Below are 24,338 nucleotides of genomic sequence, written 5' to 3'. Positions count from 1 at the left end.
TCAGATTTATCACTTAACTATCTTTGTGAGGAAATAATGAACAAAATTAGCTAAACCGCTCTTTGCAAATTAATGCCATATAAACATATTACAGATACGATCACATTCTATGAGCAGCTTGTATATATTCCCAGTGGACACGTGAATTTGTAAACATTGTTTACCTGACAGTATTTTAATTGAAAGCAACATAAATATACTTCCTGTTTACTTTTGAATGAATCAGAATCTCAATAACATAACATTGTGTCATTTATATACTGGGTGAGTGTTTTACTCAATAAAAAGTATCTTGTATTGTAAATATGCTTATAAAACCAATGAAGTAAAATATACAAATGATCTATTGCTTGGGAAACAGTGACTAAACATTGTCAATTTTCCTATCAACAATTGGACCGTCAATATAATCAAATTAGCCTATACCAACATTCTAAAAATATTCATCATTTCATGATAGATAACACATGGATCATTTCTACGCAATTCATCATGTGTTAATGTGTAAATATTAATTTATATAGTGACCACTATATAATCTGAATTTTAGTGTGCAGAATGTACCTCTTGCCCATATTTTGACTGTTATTTTTCTTAACAAACACTGTTACCAGGAACATTCTTCAAAACATTGCTCACAATACAAATAAAAACTATTTAATATAATCATATTCTCCGATATATAATCTATTTAGTAATTTCAGTAGTTGAGTTAATTGAAGCTAGACCACCATGGAAAACCTGGTAGCACTGGACGGCCGTTTCGTCCTAGCATGGGACTCCGCAGCAGTGCGCATCCACGACCTCGCCCCCTGCGAGATTCGAACCCAGGACCTACTGGTTTCGCGTGCGAGCACTTAACCACTAGACCACTGAGCCGGCACCCAACGGTGTTAATGTCTAACTTCAACTAATCCACGAAATTGAGCGACACATCCACCATTGTCTTCAGTAAGTTACTATCTCACAACAGACCTGCTTGAACTCCACTCGTCCCACAATAGGACGAAACGGCCGTCCAGTGCTTCCAGGTTTTCCATGATGGTCTAGCTTCGACTGACTCATGATCTTAACCATTGAAATTACTATAATATCCACAAAACCCATCTGATATTAATCTATTTAGTGTCTTTTTTCTTTGCTGCTTAAGTGTTGATAGTACATTAATCATTATACATAGTTTGATAAGTAGAGAAATTACATATTGTATACTAAACAGAAATACTGATGTTTTGTCAGGAAATGATACATGGATATATCGATTTATTATTTATTTGCCAAAATATACATCTGAACGTAAAATCTAATTACCTGATGCAAAGGATTGTTTTTATCAATATTCATATTTATATACGTTAAGTAGAATTGTCTATTAAATGTTGACTACAATAGAAATAACATTTAACATCTCATTAATACCATGAATGGTTAATAGTTCCATGACTTTTATTCAAATGTTTGTATTTTATTGTAAATGAATTTTGGTTGTAATTTTGTTTTTGTTTTGTTTTTTGAATAAGAAAAAGAGAATTCAACGAAGAAAATGTTCTTTCCGACGAAATCATTTACTTAAGCTGTACACTCGTATATATAGTTATTTTAATTATCTGAAGAGCTGCAAGAACTCGGTGACAGTAAAGGAACTCAGTGGGTTTCTTAGTTTTTCTGTCAAGCTTGCCATAGCGAATACCAGAATCAATTTCCTGAAAAGTTGTATAGGCAAACGTGAATATCCGAGACCACTTTTTAAATCATTACGTCAAAACTACATCCATACAAATCATCGTTCTTTGAAACGTCTTACGCCGAATTATGTCGATGAAATTAAGTCTAGAATACCAGAATTGGAACGGAATATTTCTTTACGTTGACATACATTATTTGATTTGTCAGATCAACGTTTCAAATTCAAAGATTACATTGATATTGTTAGCAAAAGTCGTACGGAAGACGTGAACTTGAAATTAATGGAAACTTTGAAACAGACGGAGACTCAAGCTTCTTTTCCTGAATCTCCAGAGAAATATGTTTTTGATTACTCAAGTATAAATTTATCAACTATTCAGCTAAAAGCAATATCTCTTGGTCCTAAATTTTGTAGTACGCCAACTAACATTAATGAACTCAACGCTAAAACCCAGTTTGAAATCCTCATTCGTCAGACTAATGACCTTATTCCAGTATCTAATATAGATTATGAACATTTCAAAACAACTCTTGTAGACTGCTGTAATCAATATGTAAGTAAAACACCTACAATTAGTCGATTACTCACAAAATAACATAAATCTCAATTAAATGATATTCGGAGAAATCAGGACTTAGTGTGGTGTTGCCCAGACAAGGGTGCAGGGATTGTCCTTATGGATCGTCTTGATTATGTTACCAAAATATCTTCGTTATTATCCGATCCTGACAAATTCTCTAAAGAAACCGTTCAAAAAGACACGACTGAAAAAACGGAATTGTTGCTGATTAAAATACTGAGAAAGATGAAAGATGAGTCTATTATTAGTTGTGGCCTCTTTGAATATCTTAAAACTTCTGGTTCCGTTGTACCAAGATTAAATGGGCTCTCAAAAGTTCATAAGAATAATGTCCCTCTACGTCCTATACTTGATATGAACAACTCTCCATATCATTTGATTGCTAACAGGTTAGCTGACATTTTACAACCTGTTAAAAATCATATCAATAAATATAACTCTCTCGATTCCTTTGACTTTGTCGAATTAATTAAAAATATCAACGTAATTGGTAAGAAAATGATCTCATTATATGTCACTTCGCTTTTTACAAATGTTCCGCTCACAGAAACTATGTGTTTTTTATGTGACTATATTGAAAACAACAACCCTAATATATGTATCCCTAAACATTATCTAAAAGAATTACTTCTACGATGTACGCTCAATGTGCAGTTTAGATTTAATGATGATTTCTATAGACAAACAGATAGAGTTGCAGTGTTCTCCATTGGGCCCTCTCTTGGCTGATTGCCTAATGGCCAATCTGGAAAATTTTGTACTTCGTCCAATAATTGAGAGATTTCATTTATATAAGAGATATATGGATGATACTTTCATTATTTGTGAAAAAGACATGGACCTAAATGAAACTTTGAAAAGTTTCAATAATTGTCACCCTTCAATTCAATTTACCTTGGAAGCAGAGGAAAATAATGAATTTCACTTTCTGAATGTCTGATCAAAAAGAATGCCTGATGGTTTTTTACAGCGATCTATATATAAAAAACCTACTTGGAATGGGCAGTACACTAATTTCCATAGTTGGGTCCTATTGAGTAGAAAGAGGAACTTAATTCACTCTTCATCCTTTAGGATCAAGAGAATCTGTTCCACTGACATAATAGATGAGGAACTAATTCAACTTCGACAAACTCTCATCAGAAACGGTTATCCACCTAGATTCGTCGATAGTAACTTTGCACCTAGAATTCATCATGAGAAAGTATCGACAGTACAGAAGAAAACCCTGTTCATGAATATGGAATTTAAAGGAGATACGGTTGCTGAAATCTTAAATAAACGGATTTCAAAATCATCGAATAAAACTTTCTACTCAGCTAAGCTCCGAATTGTTTTCTCAAGCCAGCCTACCTTTTCTGGATGTGTTAAAGATAAACTTTCGCTTTGGGCCACATCAATGTGTATTTATAAATTTACGTGCTCATGTGGGGCTCGTTATATAGGCCGAACAAAGCGATCACTTTCTAAACACATCTCAGAACACCATCCGGCTTGGCTTTTAAAAGGAGAATGTAAGACAATCACTGGTTCTATACAGGAGCATTTAATCAATTTTGGAAACACCGCTCCCAAGTATTCTTCTTTTAAAGTGATCTACAGAGTCAAAGAAATTGGATCGAAGGGGTGTCGAATCAATATTCTATGCACTGGTGAGTCATTGGCAATTCACCAACTCAAGCCCGAACTCTGCGTGCAGAAACGATTTGTCCAACCTCTCATCCTTCCTTGGCCCTAATCCCCTTAATGAGTATGTTTCTGGTTTTGTTTTTTTTCTGCAATTTTATTTGATTATAATCGAATTTTTTAAAATTACTATTTTGCATTTTAAACTCTAATCCGTTATTACTACCCTTATACAAGTTTTCTTGATTATTATTCAGTTTATTATTATGACCTTTGTGTTTGTCGCTTTTCTTCATATGTGTCAATCGGACTATTATCTGACCCATAAACGATTTTCTTCCTTACCCCTTTGATAAGTACGTAACCTCATTTGTTATTTATCCTCGAATCCATTTTGGTGATGTAATTTTTTCTATCCTCCTATAGACATACATTTTCCATAGAACTATATACATACAAATGTACAGTTTAAGTAAATGATTTCGTCGAAAAGAAAATTTTCTTTGCTGAATTCTCTTTTTCTTATTCAATGACACTATGGGTTATTTTAATTGTTTTTTTTTTATTATTTATTGCTTATATTTTGTAGGTAACAGTGTCAAGGTTGAACTTTATTGTTTTAAACAAGTTGGGCACTGGGTAGACAGTCAATAATAAATATATTTCTTGCGAAAATGGATAGTGGCTAGCAGTAGAGTCCAGGACACGTGTTTCGTCCTATTTGGGACTCGTCAGCTGGATGTACTTGCATCTCAGAGTTGATATTCACTCTGAGACTTGAAACCAGTATCGTTCGTTTCAAACGCCATTGCGTTATCCACTTAGCTATTGAGTCCTGATAGCCACTTGCTTCTACAATAGGGTGAAGTTGAAATTCACTTGATATTGTTTTTTGAATCCTCCTATCGATGTTCAGGACTGTAATTGATCAGTCACTTATTTGCAATTGTGCATCCATCTCTGCTTATAATGCTTGTGAATTAAGGCTATATCGAGGCAATACGCACAGTATGCACATATGCCAATAAAAGACTGATCAATATCAATGGGAAGATTCAAACAAACAATATCAAGTGAAATATATTTTTTATTAGATCCTATTGAGTAGAAATATGATATTTCTGATGTGAATTTATTTCGGTTATTTGTTTACTCTGAGGAAGTGGCCTACATCATTTGATAAAACATCAGAAATAAAAACCTTTCTACTCATTAGGGTTTAACAAGTTAATATGTTTATAGTTTGTATTTATTTCGCATAAAATAAGTAGGATGGAATCTAAGATACTGTTTTTATGCAAATGAAATTTAATGTATGATTGTTTGTACAGGTTATTCTCATTTGTGTCAAATAATACATTGTTACAATTTGTTTTACAAATAACCTCAATGTGAAGTGAATATTGCCAGGTTAACCTTCATATACATAATTAATTGTATATCAAAACACAACAACTCATACACCATTGATTCTATTAAGAAGAGATAAATGATTTATTGACCATTTATGTAAAGATATAACTAGACAAAGGGAAAAGCAGGATTCTCCGATACAACACAGAATGCACCAATCCAATCACAATTGACGGAGAAGATTTGGAAGATGTAAAAACCTTTACATATTTGGGCAGCATCATTGATGGACAGGGTGGATCTGATGCAGGTGTGAAGGCGCGTATCGGCAAAGCAAGAGCAGCATATTTACAACTGAAGAACATCTGGAACTCAAAGCAACTGTCAACCAACACCAAGGTCAGAATTTTCAATACAGATGTCAAGGTAGTTCTACTGTATGGGGCAGAAACCTGGAGAACAAAGAAAGCCATCATTCAGAAAATACAGGTGTTTATTAACAGTTGTCTACGCAAAATACTTCGGATCCATTGGCCGGACACTATTAGCAACAACGTACTGTGGGAGAGAACAAACCAGATAACAGCGGAGGAAGAAATCAGGAAGAAGCGCTGGAAGTGGATAGGACACACATTGAGGAAAGCACCGAACTGCGTCACAAGACAAGCCCTCACATGGAATCCTGAAGGTCAAAGGAAAAGAGGAAGACCAAAGAACACATTACGCCGAGAAATGGAAATAGACATGAGAAAAATGAACAAGAATTGGAGGGAACTAGAAAAGAAGGCCCAAGACAGAGTGGGTTGGAGAATGCTGGTCAGCGGCCTATGCTCCATTGGGAGTAACAGGCGTAAGTAAAGTAAGTAAGTAATAACTAGACAAAGCATCATTTTTCGGTATGAATGACATGTAATGTAGGATTACTGTAACTTAAAGTTATATGGTTTATTGTGTATAGAAACATTATGATTTATCTATTTTTACACTGGTAATCATCATTAATTTTTCTGTTTGTAAAGATCTACTTGTGAATATGACGACATATGCAAATGATTGAAGTTTCATTTGATTCTTAAGGATAGTTTTATTAAACTTTAATTCTTTATTAACTGTTTATAATAAAGTGTAATTCGAGTTGAATGTAGTTTCACTCTTCTTAATAGTGTTTCTCTAAATACACGAAACTGTGTCAGGTGTTAACAACATGCTAAATAAAATGTTACTATACTAGATAATTTTAACTCTTTACACTGGCTACAGAAATAAGGTCTTTTTATGATCTCACTAACAAACAACAACCCTCACAAAACCTTTATATGGATAGAAAATTTGCGAATGAATTAATTTTAAAAAAACGCGATGTTTCATCAATGCTGTTTTACACAAACATTCATTTAGTTAATATTACCAAGGGTCCACTTCTTCATTTTGAGAGAACTTTTGAGAATGAATAGGAATACGAGAAGAGATGATGGTGACTAGCAGTGGGATCCAGAACGCGCGTTTTGTCCTATTCGGGACATGTCAGCTAGATGAACATGCATCGCAGAATTGATGTTCACTTCTCGACTCGAACCCAGTACCATTCGCTTCAAACACCATCAGATTATCCACTCAGCTACTGAGTCCTGATACCCACTAGCTTATACAATAAGATAAAGTTTAATTCATTTTTGTATTGATTGTTTGAATCTTCCTGTCGATGTTTCAACGTAGGATTGATCAGTCTCTCTTGATTTCCACTGCTAGCCACTCTGATTTCCCCTGTTAAAGCAATATCAAGGCAGTCTGCACAGGATGCACATATGCCAGTCAGAGAATAAGTTAAGAATTATCTATCACGTTTTATATATTATATTATAGCATAGTTTTTTCTCGTCTGGCTCCATTTTCTGATTATATTTATAAATATAATAATAATAACAATATACATCTAATATCCACAGGGAAACCATCAGATTTATAATTTCCTACAAAGTATATACACTTCAGTGTACGTCAAATTTGTCTATATTCATAAGGAAGTATATTATTATATCCTGTCACTATGTAACAAAATAGTTAATGGACAATAAACAAAAAAGTATCTATCTTGAAAACGTATCCCATAGATACAAATAACTATTACCAAAACTTCTTGCGTGTATAAAAATTAAAAACGGTTTTGATTTAGCATAAATTTCTATTTTTCATTCCTATTAGGCAAATAACGAAATTTTGATCGAGAAATTTAAGGTTGGATAAATAAAAAATAATTTATCTTCAAATAGTTTATTTCGATAACCGTCACAGATTTCCTTTAAACATTTTAGTTTTAAGCAAAGATGGTTAATGGCTAGTAATGGAATTCAAGACGCACGTTTTGTCCTATTTAAGGCTGGATGTACCTACATCCCAGAGTTGATGCATTTTTTAAAGTATCTTACAAAATGACAGAAAAGTTCTTATTACATAATGTTCGTGTTGTATTTTTCTTTATCAGAAGGGATTTTGTGGAGATTTTAGTGATTTTATAGTAGAATTCATGAGTCGATGTAATGTAGATCACCATGGAAAACCTGGATCCACTGTTCTTGCGCGCGAATGCTTAATCACTAGACCACTGAGACGGCATCCAATGGTGTAAATATCTAACATCAACTAATCCATGAAATTGATCCACTGTCCACCATTGTCTTTAATGAGTAACTGTTTCACAATAGACCCGATTGAACTCCACTGGTCACTGCTTCTCACTAGAACTCTAGCAAATACTGATAGATCCTGGGTTCGCATCTCACTAGATGCGATCGTAGATGCACACTGTTGAGGAGTCCCATATTAGGACGAAATAACCGTCCGAGAATGTCACAACTTTAACGGATGACAAATTCAATTAGCTGCAATTACTCTTCAGTTTGTAAATATGTTTGTTGACAGATATACATTTTATCTTGAAAATATAGGTTTTCCCCGGAACTGAAATTTTTATTCGAATATACGTAAGCTTAATCGAAAAAGGAAAGCATAAACCAACAAATGTAAGTTTAGTTTTAAAACGGTATAGCCCTGAATTGGTATGAAGTTCAGTATATTATGACCAAATTCATTGGAGCATATGGACACGGTTTAATATGCAGATAATTTGATAGTGCTATGGCATCTTTTATCAAAATACAAGAAACGCATTATTATTATTTCTTGATTGAAATCACGAACCGATTGATGTTAGACCACCATCCAGGTATTCAATTGTGGTCTAACCTCAATCGGTTCATGATCTCAATCAAAAACTTAACAATCTCCACAACCCCTATACTGATATTATTATTTCATTAAATTTAAATTACTCATTAAAAATAAACGGTTCCTAATTTTCTTTGTAAAATCGATTCAAATCTATCAAATGTGTTTATTTCTAAATCTTGAATTTAGCGGAAGCTTCGACTGTTAATGAGCTGAAGCCTGAATTCAGTGTCCAAAATGTATATCTTATTTTGTATTTATAATAGGGTAAGCAAAAAATATAAATTCGGGGATAAATGATGCGTGAAAGATATTGACATAATTTATTATTGGCATTATTTTCATTTCATTTCATGAAATGAAAATGTTATCCTTTTTTAAATAATTTCTAATACTCCCTCTTAATCATAAGTCTTTTCGATATCCTTTCATTTAATCACTTATAATAACATTTTACTTATTATCAGTGAGGAGAATTGTGTAGATTGTAGTATTTTAACAGATGAATTCATAAACTAGATCACCATTGAAAACCTGTAAGCATTAGATGGCCGTTTCGTCCTAGTAAGGAACAACTCAATAGTACGTATACACTCCATTCATATTATATATATATTCGTGCAATTTGATAATAAATACGTCAGAAAATGATTTCTTTGTAGACTTTTGTATTTTCATTGACTTCAATGCAATTCAGAAATGTATAAATAAATCGTTTGATCAAAGTTAAATCTCTAACTAGATTTGCATAGCAAACAGTTATAGAATGATTAAAAATACAAAAAAAATCCAGATTCTGCATACACGTATCCTTTTAACTTTGAAATAAAATAATGCTCGGTGTGTGAAATGAGAGATGGCTATCTACTCCCCCCTTCTCTTCCTTTTGGTGGTTGACTGGATTATGAAGACCTTGACATCTGAGGGAAAACACGAAATACAATGGACAGCTCAGAATCAATTACACGATTTGAACTTTGCAGATGATATAGCCCTCCTATTCGATACACAGAAACAAATGCAGATAAAGACAACTAGTGTAGCAGCAGCCTCTACATCAGTAGGTCTCAACATACACAAAGGAAAAACAAAGATCCTCAAATGCATCACGAGAACACCAACCCAATCATCAAGAAGGTACAAATATTTATAAATAGTTGTCTACGCAAGATACTCAACATCCATTGGCCGAATACCATTAGAAACAGCTTACTGTGGGAGAGAACAAACCAGCTCTCAGCTGAAGATGAAATGAGGAAAAGAGGATGGAAATGGATAGGATATACATTACGGAAATTACCAGAGTACATCATGAGACAAGCCACAACTTGGAAGGAAAATGGAAATGAGGAAGGCCAAAGAACACATTACGTCAGGAAATAGAAGCAGATATGGAAAGGATGAATAACAACTGAAAGGGGCTGAATAGGATTGTCCAGGATAGGGTTGGATGAAGAGTGCTGGTGGGCGGCCTATGTTCCTCAACAAGGAGTAACAAGCGTGCGTAAGTAATTAAGAATGAAGTGAAGCCAATATACTAATGATAATTAATTTCAATATTGTTACAAAGGAGTATTGCATAACATTGACTCAATGCAATTTATGTATTCATACTTCCACTAATAACTATTATTTGAAAAAAATAAATGTTGAAAATGTGATTTTTCTTAAACACCATCATGTGGATTGTTCGTTAAAAAGGCAGTGCATTACAATATTCAATTTTTTGACCGTCAAAATTTGTATGTCAGAACAAAATTACAAAAGTAAATATCTATTCTCCACTTGTTGCTAATGATATATGTATATTTGATTTGTAACTAAGCTTTAAACGAAAACACTAAAATGTACCGTTTATTGTTAACATTATAAATTATAGTTGTATCAGAAGATAATCATCATAGGATTATGAACAAAAGTTATGTTATGGGAAAATGACTATAAAAGTTCTCTTTTTCATGTTTTAAACACATTATAAATGTTATCGGTATTATATAACAAATAATGTATATATGTATAGTGTAAGTGACTAATAACTACATTAGTTAACTACTAAGTCAGTGTATTCTAAGTGAATACTGTTTCATTTTAAGATATAATCTGAGAAATTCGTTGGAATGTGAAAAGATACATTCTTGTTTTAGCTGAGCATATTTCATGTCATTTTATTGTACACATTATGATAATAGTTATGTTCATATGATGAATAGTATCTAATTGATATGTGATAGATAAGCATGAATAAAGAATAATTAAACGTTTTATTGTTGTTTCATTGGTGTTATCATGATCGTTAGTTCTTCATGAATATTGAATGATTTTGGACGGTTGTCCAGAATTAGTACCTTAAAAGTTAGTCACATGAGGTAAAACATTGCATTTTCAAACCTTTTGAATAAATAAGCAACTGTTTAACAAGAATGGTAAAATGTATTTTACGTGAAATGACATTTTGTGTAATATTTTATATAATGAAAGCATCAAGTCATATGAGTCAATAAATGAGAAAGTGAAGTGAATGTACAAAATCAGAACTTCGTGTTGTTTTCTTCTTTAACAATTTCTTCATTTTGTTACGTTTATAATCTTCTTGAATATAATTATATGTGATGAAAAATTACATTGGATAAAACGGAACTTTACATTAAGCGTAAAGTTTGTGTGAAAATATTCACTAGAATAGGATGTGATAAACCTAAGTGAGAATATATGTATTTGCAAGTATCTATAAGACTGAACCAAACATATAATAGCCATAAACTAAAGTATCGAGCCAAATGTAAGAATAGAGTAAACAATATTATTTAGTCTAACTAGTGTTCTAACGATATTAATCAAAAGTAGTCCGCATTAGATTACGAATAAAGTATGGGACTAAATTCACTTGGTAATGTTTACTCGAGTTTTCCCATTAATGTTTAGAATAGCAATTGATCAGTCTCTTATTGGTATATATGTATCCTGTGCGGATTGCCTTGATATAGCCTTAATTCACAAGTATTATAAACAAAGATGTATGGTGGCTATCATTGGAATCCAGGATGCGCGTTTCGTCCTATTTGGGACTTGTTAGCTGAGTGTACCTACATCTCAGAGTTAATGTTCACTTTGGAACTCGAACCCGGCTATCTGAACTCAGTGGATAACGTGATCGTGTTTGAAGTGAATGGTACTAGGTTCAAGTACCGAAGTGAACATCAATTCTGGGATGCATGTACAGTTAACTCTATATTTGACTTCAGTGCTTCGGCTAGTGTGCTGTTTGTTCTGTAAAAACTAACTCACATACATGTTAAAAATAATGTAATAATTCAATATATATTTACATGAATATGCTTAAAACTACAATCGATCAATACATTAAACTCATGAGAGAAAAAAATAAGATGAAACTGTGTCAAATTAAGATCTGTATTAATATTCTAAAGCGACATTGTCAGCGGAACTGCTGGAAATTATAAATATAACTGTTTAAACCTACATTAAGACTTCAAAGTAGAATATATTAATGATACAACAGGGCCACACCTAAAAAACTCAAAGTTGTACGGAACAATGAATAATTAAGCTTTTCAAATGATAGAGGAAATTACTAACACATGTGGATGCTTCTAGTTTCATCTAGTTGATTTGACAGATCATTCACGGTAATATTAAGTGATTATGGTATTGTTGAAGTTTTAACCTCTAACCACATAATACTATTTAACAAGATTGTTTATGTTCAGTCTAAGCTAATCACAATCAAGATTTAATCATAATTTCAAAATCCTAGTTGAATTATTTACTTGACGATGGTTTGATATCAGTAGATGGTCTTATAATTCACATGACAATCGTTCAATGAATAAGAGAAAGTATGGTAGTTTTGTAGCTACGTTTACAAATATCAACTGGCATCATTCGTGCCATGAATATTTTAGATTATCAAACAATTTTATAAACTATTTAACCCTAAACTGTTTATTGTTCAAAACACTTGAAAAGGTACACTTATCATTATTTAACCAAGATTTACGTGATTTCTGACGGTAGCTCGTCTGCACTATCCGTTTTGTTGATGAATGAACTGAATGAACTTAAAATACATTACGTATTAACTTTTTTAACAAATTAAGGCTCAATGTAATTGCCGACACTAATGATAACATCTATTCAAGTTATCGAAGAAATGTGTTTCTTAAGTACACAACTAAGTAGTGGTTGGGAGTATAATACAGGACGCATCCTTCATCGACACTTACATTCAACCCATGGAGATGCCTGTATGCTATCATTGAGTGGTTGGTATTTACAAGCTCTCAAAGGTTATATGTAGTTTTGTAGTTTTCAATTTTTCTGATTTATTTTGTTTAAAATGAAGATGTAACTCAGTGAATTTCTAACCTAAAAATTAAATTTCTAGTTCCGTAGAAATATATGAATAAATTTTTTTAGCTCTCTCCTCTTTTTCTTCTCCCAATATTTATCTCGTATATAATCTTATCGATGTTCATAGATATTTGCTTATTTTATCATGTTGAGCGATTATCCAATTACTTACAAATTTCATTATTATTACCATGACTATAATGCTATCCATCTTTGCTTATAATTATAAATCTTCATTGTTTTAAGAGAAAGAGACGTCTAACGATATATGAATCCCACCCCTCCCTCCATACTAAATAATAAAAATATTTAAGCGTATCCAGGGTTTATGTTCTTGGGCACGAACACTATGAATATTTTCTTAATTGGATTTTCAGTAATTATTATTTTAACTTGGCATGTCTTTACTAACTTGCTTTCTAGTTGGTGCACTTAGAATTATGATTTCAAAAGGAGAATAATTGATGACTAAATTTCATTCTGTCTTTCTAGATGAAATTCAAGAAACATTTTAATTATGACCGTATATATCATATCCTAGACTTAGTTTATAAATATCATTACTCTATTTATAACCCCTTCTTTATGGTATTTACAATCAAATCAAATCATAGTCTATCGATTAGAAACAGTTATGTAATTAATGGTTTCTAAAATTAAATAAAACTGAACCTGCATTTTATATTTGATTATCAAGTTTTTTTCATGGTTAAATAATAACATTGAATATTTTACTTTGAGTATCAGAAGGGGTTTTTGGGAATATTATAGTAATTTCATGATCTCAACTATTAAAATTACTATAATATCCATAAAAATACCTTCTGATATTAATCAACATATGCTTACTAGTGACTGACTTCAAGAGGTTTTTCCTGGAGTTCTAGTCAGAAGCAGTGACTAGTGGAGTTCAACTGGGTCTGTTGTGAGATAGTAACTCACTGAAGACAATGGTGTACGGTGACGCAATTTCGTGGATTAGTTGAAGTTAGACATTAACACCATTGAATGCTGGCCCAGTGGTCTAATGGTTAAGCGCTCGCGAGCAAGACTGATAGGTCATGGTTTGGAATCTCGCGGAGGGCGGGATCGTGAATTTGCACTGCTGAGGAGTCCCATGCTAGGGCGAAACAGCCGTCTATTGCTTCCAAGTTTTTTCATGGTAGTCTAGCTTCAACTGACTCATGAATTCAACTATTGATTTTACTTTTATTTAATTTTTTATTTGAATAACTTCAATGAAGTACATAAGTTGCTTAACCTTAGTTTCAACTAACATACTCTTAATGTATTTTAGGTTTAAAAGTACCAAAAATGAAAAACATTTTAATGAAATTATTAAATGCATAAAAATTACTACAATTATCAGTTGTCCCCTATTGTGTTGTTTTTATTTCATATTAAATTTACTGAAACAAGGATGAACTTTATTGGATGAACAATATTATCCATATGGATGGTATTTTATATTCTTTCACTTAATATGACGTGAATTCTTGATGATAACAAAAGAAAAAGGTAGTACAATTTTACGTCGTTCACCTACATTATTGATATTGAAATTATAGTAGATATATGTGGAGCTAGGTATATTGGTCGTTCGATGCGTACTTTATCCAAAAGAATTCAAGAACATTGTCCGGCATGGATAAAAACAGGAGGAAGCGGTTCAATAAGAAGCTCAGTTATCAAACACCTTGTAAACACAGGTCACTCAATCAAGACAGACTCTGAATTCAAAGTCATCTACAAGGTAAGTAGAAATCTCCCAAAAACAATAAGACTGCATCTTCTTTGCATTCCCGAAGAAATTATATGAAACAATAAATTTACTGAATAGATAGTATAGAGACATTTGAAATCCATTTGAAATGTTGATCAATGTAAATATTTCTTAAATACATAGTGAAAATTATTAAAAGAATACCATAGGTAAATTTGAGAAAATGAACTATTTCTAAAAGTAATAAACAAATCACAATGTGATAAAAGAATTCAATCTAGTAAATCAACTTCTTTAAAAAAAGTTTTCAGAGTAACTTAACTAAGCAAGAAATAGATAAAAGATAAAACCTTGAGTGAATGTTATTTAAATCTTATGGGATAAAGTTACAAAATCAATGTACTTAATGTATTGATGTTAGATCGTAGATCATTGAAGCATAAAAAATAATGACAAAGTATGTACATCAAGAATTTATTCATGTATAGACACAAATGTTTCTAATTATCATATGAGTTATCCATCATTATTATTATTATTATTAGTTTAAAGGGTTTCTTTGACACATATTAATTACTTACTTACTTACTTACACCTGTTACTCCTCGTGAAGGAGCATAGGCCGCTCACCAGCATTCTCCATTCAACCCTGTCCTGGGCAATCCTTTCCAGTTCCTTCCAGTTGTTATTCATCCTTTTCATATCTGCTTCTATTTCCCGACGTAATGTGTTCTTGGGCCTTCCTGATTTACGTTTCCCTTCAGGATTCCAAGTTAGGGCTTGTCTCGTGATGCAGTTTGACGATTTGCGTAATGTATGTCCTATCCATTTCCATCCTCTTTTCCTAATTTCATCTTCAGCTGACAGCTGGTTTGTTCTCTCCCACAGTAGGCTATTTTTGATGATATCCGGCCAATGGATGTTGAGTATCTTGCGTAGACAACTATTTATAAATACTTGTACCTTCTTGATGGTGGTGGTTGTAATTCTCCAAGTTTCAGCTCCGTACACATATTACATGTTTTTTTTATCAATAATCTTATGAAATGAAAATACTAAAGATAAAAACTGAACTAACTAGTTTAATGACGTATTTATATTAAATCGTCAGCTGTGGAAGAAATGAAAAACTTCATTTATGAACCAGTTGTAGGGTATATATATATATATATATATATATATATATATATATATTAAGTGATAGAAAACAGATTGTTTCCAAGATAATATTTTTGAAAATTAATTGACATTTAACAAAGAAAAATAATTCAATGGAACAATGATTGTCCTTAGTTTTCTTTTTTTGTTTCTGTTTTTGCTTATGAATTCAGAAGATTTATATTCTTCAATAAATTGTTTACCTGTATAAAGCACTTCATTATTCAATATATTATTGATATTTTATAAGAAACCAATTTTCATTAATTGAATATCGACTGTATATGAAACTTGAAATTTGTTCATCATGCAACTTAACTTGTTGTTTATTCAAACAACCTGCTTTGTTTCATAACATATTGTGAACTAAACTAGCGAATCGATCTAAGCTAGTCCATCATTAAAAACCTAGAATCACTAGATGACCATTTCATTCTAATATGGGACTCCTCAGAAGTAAGCACTCATGCAACTACTTACTGAAATCCAATACATTCATCTTTTCAATGGTGGTCTAACTTAGATCAGGTCAAGAATTCATCTATTAAAATGTTATTTTAGCGATTCTTTTGTAAGTTGATGCATTTGTTGCTGTAATCTTAATTCCAATACGTTCATTTGGATTAGTCTTCAGTCTTCAGTAATAAGGATAGGAGGTCTATCGACCTATATTAATCCTTGCAGTTTGTAATACTGTGGAGGTCCAACCTCGTTTTGAATATATTAACAGACGGTGCTGATATTACGTGTTCCGGTAGAGAATTCCAGTAATTCACTACTCGGTGCGAGAAACGGAACTCCAGACGTAAACGATTTGATCTCGGTTTTTGAATTTTCTTCGAATGTCCTCTCAAATGATCGGTTCTAGACGGAAGCAAAGGATAAGACATGTTAATACCAAGGTCATCGTTCAGTATACGATAAGCCAATATTAGATCACCCCGTATTCTACGGTAAGATAACGGAAATGAGTTAAGGTGTCTCAGTCTGTCTTCATAAGATAGGCCAGATAGACCTTGTTAGGTAGGCCAGATAGACCTTATTAGATTAGTCAGATAGACCTTGGATTAACAAAATGACGTTTTTGTAAACAAAACATAAACGTATAAAAATGAAATCAGTTTATATAAATTTCTACGAAAGTTGAACGACTAGTTCAAACAAAACCCAGAGCCTATTTTATGCAATTAGTATGAATTAGATTACAATTGAATATATTTTAATTGTTTTAAATCAACTATCCTATATATAGTGAATATAATTTGCACTCAAAATAGGAGTAGTTTATATGTCTGTGAAATATTCAATTTAAAATCATTTGCTCCATCTTCAAGCATAAGTTAACATCCTTCAAGAAAAATTGAATAAAAGTATATTATATAGACGAGCATGAAATTGATCAAATTACCTCTGATATGTAACGTAAGAATATGATAGAATATTTGAAAAAATAGGTGCTTTCTTCAATTTATATAAATGGTTACGCTTTATACAGGCTCTATAGTTTATTTTGAGTTTACATTAGCCTTATTTCACTAAGTATGATTATTTGAACAATATGGAATTTTGTCAAGACGTTATGACCCGTTTAGTAAACTATATTTAGACCATGCAAAAAGAATTATTTCAATAGTTGAACCATGAGTCAATTGAAGCTAGACCACCATGGAAAACCTGGAAGCATTGGACGGTCGTTTCGTCCTATTGTGGGACTCCTTACCAATGCGTATCCATGATCCCGCCTTGTGAGATTAGAGCTCAGAACCTATCGGTCTTGCGCGAACTCTTAACCTCTAGACCATTGAGCCGACATCCGTCGGTGTTAATGTCTAACTTCAAATAATCCACGAAATCACGCCACCGTCACCATTATCTACAGTGAGCTGCTATCTCACAACAGACCCGGTTGAACTCCACTGGTCATTGCTTCTCACTAGAACTCCAGGAGTGTCTCTTGACGTCAGTCATTAGTGAGCAGATGATTATTATCAGAAGGGGTTTTGTGGATATTATAGTAATTTCAAGAGTTGGGATCATGAGTCAATTGAAGCTAGACCACCATGGAAAACGGCCATTTAGTGCTTTCAGGTTCCCCATCGTAGTCTAGATTCAGTTGACTCGTGATTTCAACTATTGAAAGTACTAAAATCTCCACAGAACTTCTGAAAACAATTATTTACAATCCTGTATAACTGAAGCCAGACAGTGAAAGCACGGGATCGTTAGTAAATTACATCTTCATATATATAGATTATTTAACTTAGTCTGTTATATTTCCATGCAGTCATAAGTATGACATTATTGTTGACACTATTCATAAATTAATGAAAAATGATTGTTCTCTGAAAAATATTGATCAGTTTCCAATTTTAGTCTAATCCAATAACTAATCTTTCATTTATTTAGTACTGTACTAAATGAGCTTTAATGGTTTAGAGTCAAATATCTAGATTATGAAATATGATTACATTATCATCTCAATAACGAATAATCGAAAAAAAATTTATTTGTAATTTGTACATAGAAAGAAATACTTACTACAATTTCCGTATGTTAAAACAAAAACAAAACAGAAACAAAACAAACCAAACAAACCAAAAGACCGACAACCAAATAGTTTCATCAATGAAACAAACGTTTAAAGACAATTGTCAGTAGATTTCATCATTGAAGAAGAAAAAATAATGATATTTTTATATACAATTAAATCGATCGACAATCAGTTGGAAACAATTTCACCAAAATAGTAAAGTTTTTAAATGGAAGGTAAATGAGGGAGGAAAAAAACTAAGAAAGATGTATCATATTGTGTTTGATGGTAGCTTTTTGTTGTTGTTGTTGAAAATATGTCCAACAAGTAGTGAACTTTAAACAATGAAGATGTTATTCGCTATCCTGTAGCTTTTATTTAACTAATGTGTAATTCTTTCTATATTAAGAAAGTAATTTGGAAATTATAAAACATTAATTGTATTTTGTTTTGTTTTGGACATAGTTTTGCAATGTAATTAAGATTGAAAATAATAAGAAAGAAAAATTAAAAAAAACACCAATACATTAAGGCTTAACACGGATGAAAAACTATTATGTCAGATGGGTTTTTGTGGAGATTGTAGTAATTTCAATGGTTAAGATCATGGGTCAGTTGAAGCTAGACCACCATGGAAAACCTGGAAGCACTGGACGGTCGTTTCGTCCTATTGTGGGACTGCTCAGCAGTGCGCATCCACGACCCTGCCCCCTGCGAGATTCGAACCCAAGACCTACTGGTTTCGCGCGTGGGCACTTGAAATTATCATCTTATCGGATCGTAGAAGTAATTACGTATTTCTCTTCTCAGTCAAACGAAATGAACACTGAAAAGAAACTAACTTTGATGTATAGATAAACTAATTTTGGTTTATTAGGATTGTGCTAGACGCTAAGATTCACATATTGAATTTCAACATGTTTGCAATTCGCCGTTAAGAAATATTTGGATCTCGGTGCTGATGTTTACACTGAGACTGGAATACACAATCTACTATTTAAAACATTATTATTTTACTAGTTGAATTCATGAGTCAATTCAAACTAGACCACCACGGAAGACCTGGAAGCACTGAACAACCGTCTCGTCCTACTGTGGGACTTCTTCAAGAGATGTTTCTCGGAGTTCTATTGAGAAGCCGTGACAATTGGATTTTAACCGGGTCTGTTGTGAGATAATAAGTCACTGAAAACAATGGTGAACGGTGGCGCATTTTCATGGATTGGTTGAAGTTAGATATTAACATCGACAGATGCCGATTCAGCGGTCTAGAAGTTAAGCGTTCGCACGAGAGACTGATAGGTCCTGGGTTTAGATCTCTTAGGGCGCGATCGTGGGTGCGCACTGCTGAGGAGCCCCATAGTAGGACGAAACAGCCGTCCAGTGCTCCCAGGTTTTCCATGGTGGTCTACCTTCAAGTGACTCATGAACTAAACTATTAAATTACTATGACCGCCACAAAACCCATTTCTGATAATTATTATTTTATAGATTGAGTCTAGATACGTTATCCAAGAATATTGTTTTCCATTCCATACATTGAAATAAGAGTTGATGACATAATCAGTATAGCGTCAAACTGACCTCTTATTTTACTAAATTACATATTTTTTCTGATATTCGCATGGTTGTAATAAAGACTTGGAATTACGTATTCCATCTGAATACCCTCTAAATTTGGTTGTTTTACAAAGGTTTATAACAAAACCTTGGTAAATATCACTAATGTAAAGGGCTTGATTGTACTTAAAACGAAAATATTGGCAACAATAGTTTAATTTTAACGGTTACTAAAGCAACTCTGTTCATAAGTGAGTCAATAATTAGATACATCGAATCTGTGAATGACTCCTAGTTTTGTACATTAATGTCTAGGTTACATACTAGTACGGGCTCCCATGAGTGAACCCTCATAAACGAGTATTAATTAAGGTATAAGGAGAATAGTCTAAGAGATTTATCACAGAATGTGCTACCATTATGGAAAAGATTACTCAGATATGGTTGTTAAGTACATAAAAATTTAAACCATAAGAATAAACTATTAGCATAATAAATATCCTGTAGTATTGTTGAACTAAAATATAGTGAACTGTATTTAAAAGCAATGCCATTTCAGCTCACATTTCATTTCTAAGCGTAATATTTGTTATTTTGACTAAACTATGTTTCAAACTAATGGAATTTACTCAATGGTTTTTGAACAATTCTCAATGGATAGGTTTTTAATCACAACTGTGCAATCACTTTATTTAGATTTAGTAATAAAAATATGACTCTAGCAATACACTAGACGAAATGAAGTAAAATATTGAAAAAGAGTAACAGATACAAAAACAAACAAGGTTGTTGTTAAAGGAAGTTTTTCAACTGAATAAAAAGAAAGAAACGATGAATGATTGATGAGAATGTGCTCTCAGTGTATAGGCTATACTATCTGAAAAGTAAACAATATTCACTTCACAACATTCATCTAGTTTATCATGAGGTAGAAGACAGTTTCCTATTACTTCATGTATTTATATATCGTAAATATATATTGATTTATTGCTGATTTGTCAAAACATTAGGATGTATAAATAAGCTTATAATAAAATTACATTACAATTAGTAATATTAATTACACTGGTAATGCAGATCAGAATTCCAGTGAAGCATCCAAACTTTTAACCTCGTACTACTACTAAATAATTAGTCACAGTTCAGTAGTTTTAAACATTTTGCAAATAATATCAGTCTGCGATCAAATGTGTATATTATCTAAATAAATATATCAAACTGTGTATCACCTATAACTTGAGTTTCTTTTTCTTTCACCTCTGAGCTTTCGACTTTACAAAAGTGGAGACTTTCTAATTCATGCCATTGTACGTTGCAAGAAACGTAACGTGATTCCACTAAATATCATATTGTAATTCATTAAAATCGACATGGATAAACCGATAACTTTCACAGACAGACATAATTATTTAGTCATGTGTACAGTGAAGGAATATTTGTCAACATTAAGAAGAATTGTAAAATCTTTAATTTCATGGTGGAGAAGATTTGTAACTCAGAGAACAAAACTCCACCAAAATCTTCAATTTCATCTTTACAAAACTCCTATGAACACAGTCAAACGGTGATCATCTTACTTCCTAATTAAAACTATATGTATTCATACAACTTTTGACAGCGATGAAATACCAATAAATCAACATAAGCGTACATTTAATATTCACTTAGTATTATTGCTTTGAATCTTCCCATTGATTCAAACAAACAATATCAAGTGAATAATAACTTCACTCCATTGCACAAGCAAGTGGTTATCAGGACTCAATAGCTAAGTGGATGACGTAATGGCGTTTGAAGTGAACTGTACTGGGTTCGAGTCCCAGAGTGAATATCAACTCTGAGATGTAGGTACATCCAGCTGACGAGTTCCGAATAAGACGAAACGCGCATCCTTGATTCCACTGCTAACCATCTTTGCGTACTTTTATTAATTCAATAAATAAATATTTCTACCGAAAATCTAACCAATATATTTGTAAAACATATTTCGTAACAAATTCTGAAATTATCAAAGTGAAAAGAACTTAATGTTAAATAAATTAACATATACTATACATTATAAATAGTATACTGACATGATAATAAATCATTGTGTCATCAATCTCTGTCCAATATTTAGTATATTAAAGTATGTGAAAAACAATTATGTTTTCCACAAACAATCATTCAATCTAACTTGTTAATATTTCTATAATTACATTTTATATTAGTAATTTTATTAAAGGTGAATGTATTGATGTAAATTTGTCTATTGATTTATCTTTTTATTGATAATCGTACTCGTGGTATTCGAACACAAGACCTATCGGTCTCATGCACAAACGCCTAACTCCTAGAGCACTGAGCCGGCATCTGACGGCGTTAAATTTAAGTGTTCGCGCGCGAGACCGAATGTTCCGGGTTCGAGGCCCGCATGCTGGATCGTGGACGCGCTCTACCAAGGGGTCCAACGTAATAACGAAACAGCTGTTCAGTACTTTCGGATTTTTCATGATAATCTAGCTTTAATTGACTCATGAATTTAACTATAAAATTACTACAATCCCCACGAAACCCCTAATCTGATAATCATCATCCTGTGCTCACTAGTAACTGGCTTCAAGAGTTCTAGTGTGAAGCCGTGGCCAGTGAAGTTCAACCATATCTATTATAAGGCAGTTATCCACCTAATTATTATGCATTGGTTTTATTTGCTTTAACCTCGCTTTTCCCCTTACTTATTGTTATTTTACACAGTAATGAAATTATTTTTTTGAAAACTTTTTCAATAGATTCTATTCAATTATCTGATAATTTATCTAATAGAGGCAAACAATTTCTAATCTTTCAATGGTTTTAATTAATCGTAACAAACTACAGGATACAATTTATACAAATAATTATTTTTCTATTATCTTAATTACGGAAGTAATGATCCAATACAAAACAGTAAATTTTAGTTAATTCATATTTTGACCCAAATGACTATTTCCTATTAACCTTGAAGCTTGGATAGAATAAATAAGATAAATAAAAATGACCATGATCACATGATTTGTTTATCTCTGAGTCCACGTACAAGTCCAGTATAAGTTATATTGAAATAGATTCAAAGATTTTTCAAAATAAAAAGAAGAAATTTAAACAATTATTGAAAGAGAGTTTTTATTTGCTTCAATATTTCTAGAAAGACATAAACAATAGCCAATGCTTAACAAGTTCAATTATTCAACAAATATCATAGTATAAACACAATTAAAACATTAGATGATGGTTAGAGGTAGTCGACAGGAAACCCTAGACCCGGGTTTCGTGCTACTTGGCACTCGTCAGTAAGGTGTACCTGTAATCTTGAGGGAACTGGTGCTCCCTGGTGGATTCGATCTCGTGTCACCCAGCTTCACAGTCAGAGACGTTAACACTGAGCTATCCGGGCCGCGACCGAACTCCTGTAGTACTGAGACGTAATCACAATGATCGATAGCATTTGATCTGCACTAAATAAGGACTTGACACACATGACATTGATCACCACCCAGTGATCAATCAATTGTGATTACAATTAAAACATGCCTACAACTGATTAGTTGCTAGGTGAGTATACTGACAAATGTTGAAATTTATTATAAGATTTATTTAACAAAGTTTTCAAGAATTATTTTTCATTTAAGTATTTTCTGGAGAACTATTATTCATTTCCAACAGATCCACTTCTTTTTCTAAATCTGATTTTCTTTTTTTTTTAAATACTAAGCAACCTTTTGTTAATAATGTGATTGGCAGATCATCCCCTACAACGTTAACGAAATATCTATGTATCTAAATCCTTCAGTGCACAATTCTTTCATTTCTATGAATATACATTTTTAGTTATATGTCATACATTAATATCCGTCCACCATTCAATGATGTGTAAAAGGATAGTTTGGAAATCTTCATCTTATTCACCCCTGTAACCATAATCATAATATATTTGAACAAACTTTCATATTTGTGTAAACATAATGTATTTAACAAATTGTCATATTCTTCTTTCTAAGAAATTGAGCTTTAATCGATCAGAAACCAAATTGATCTACTAAAGAATACCCACTTGATCACGTCAATATTCATAGTTGAAAAACCTGTTAACGTATGTATACAATAATTAAAACAGCGAAAAATATTTATGAAGGAATTATTTTCACATTTCTGTTTATTTCACATAAGATTCATAGGAAAAACGTCAAGTGAATAAAAGACGTCGATTTCGGTAAAAAAGAAGGTGTTTTCCGTACGGTATGTTTGACTATTTTATGGGATAAATGAAAGAAATTTGTACACATAAATTTCAGACGCTAAATGGAAGTTAGGTACTGAATATAAAATCTTATTATTAGAATGGGAATGGTAAGATAAAGATGATTGTGTTTTTGCTTTTTTCTCTTGTGTATCTTACAGCCTACAGCTGCTGCATTGACTGCTTTCATCTACATTTGTTTTTGCGTAGGTCATCTAGGTTATTTGGGGAGTTTAAATCTTTTAGCTGCATCCACATAGTCCACTA

The sequence above is a fragment of the Schistosoma haematobium genome, chromosome 2 (genome assembly GCF_000699445.3).
Source record: "Schistosoma haematobium chromosome 2, whole genome shotgun sequence".
In the NCBI taxonomy this organism is placed as follows: Eukaryota; Metazoa; Platyhelminthes; class Trematoda; order Strigeidida; family Schistosomatidae; genus Schistosoma; species Schistosoma haematobium.
Note: the sequence above shows the minus strand (reverse complement) of the source record.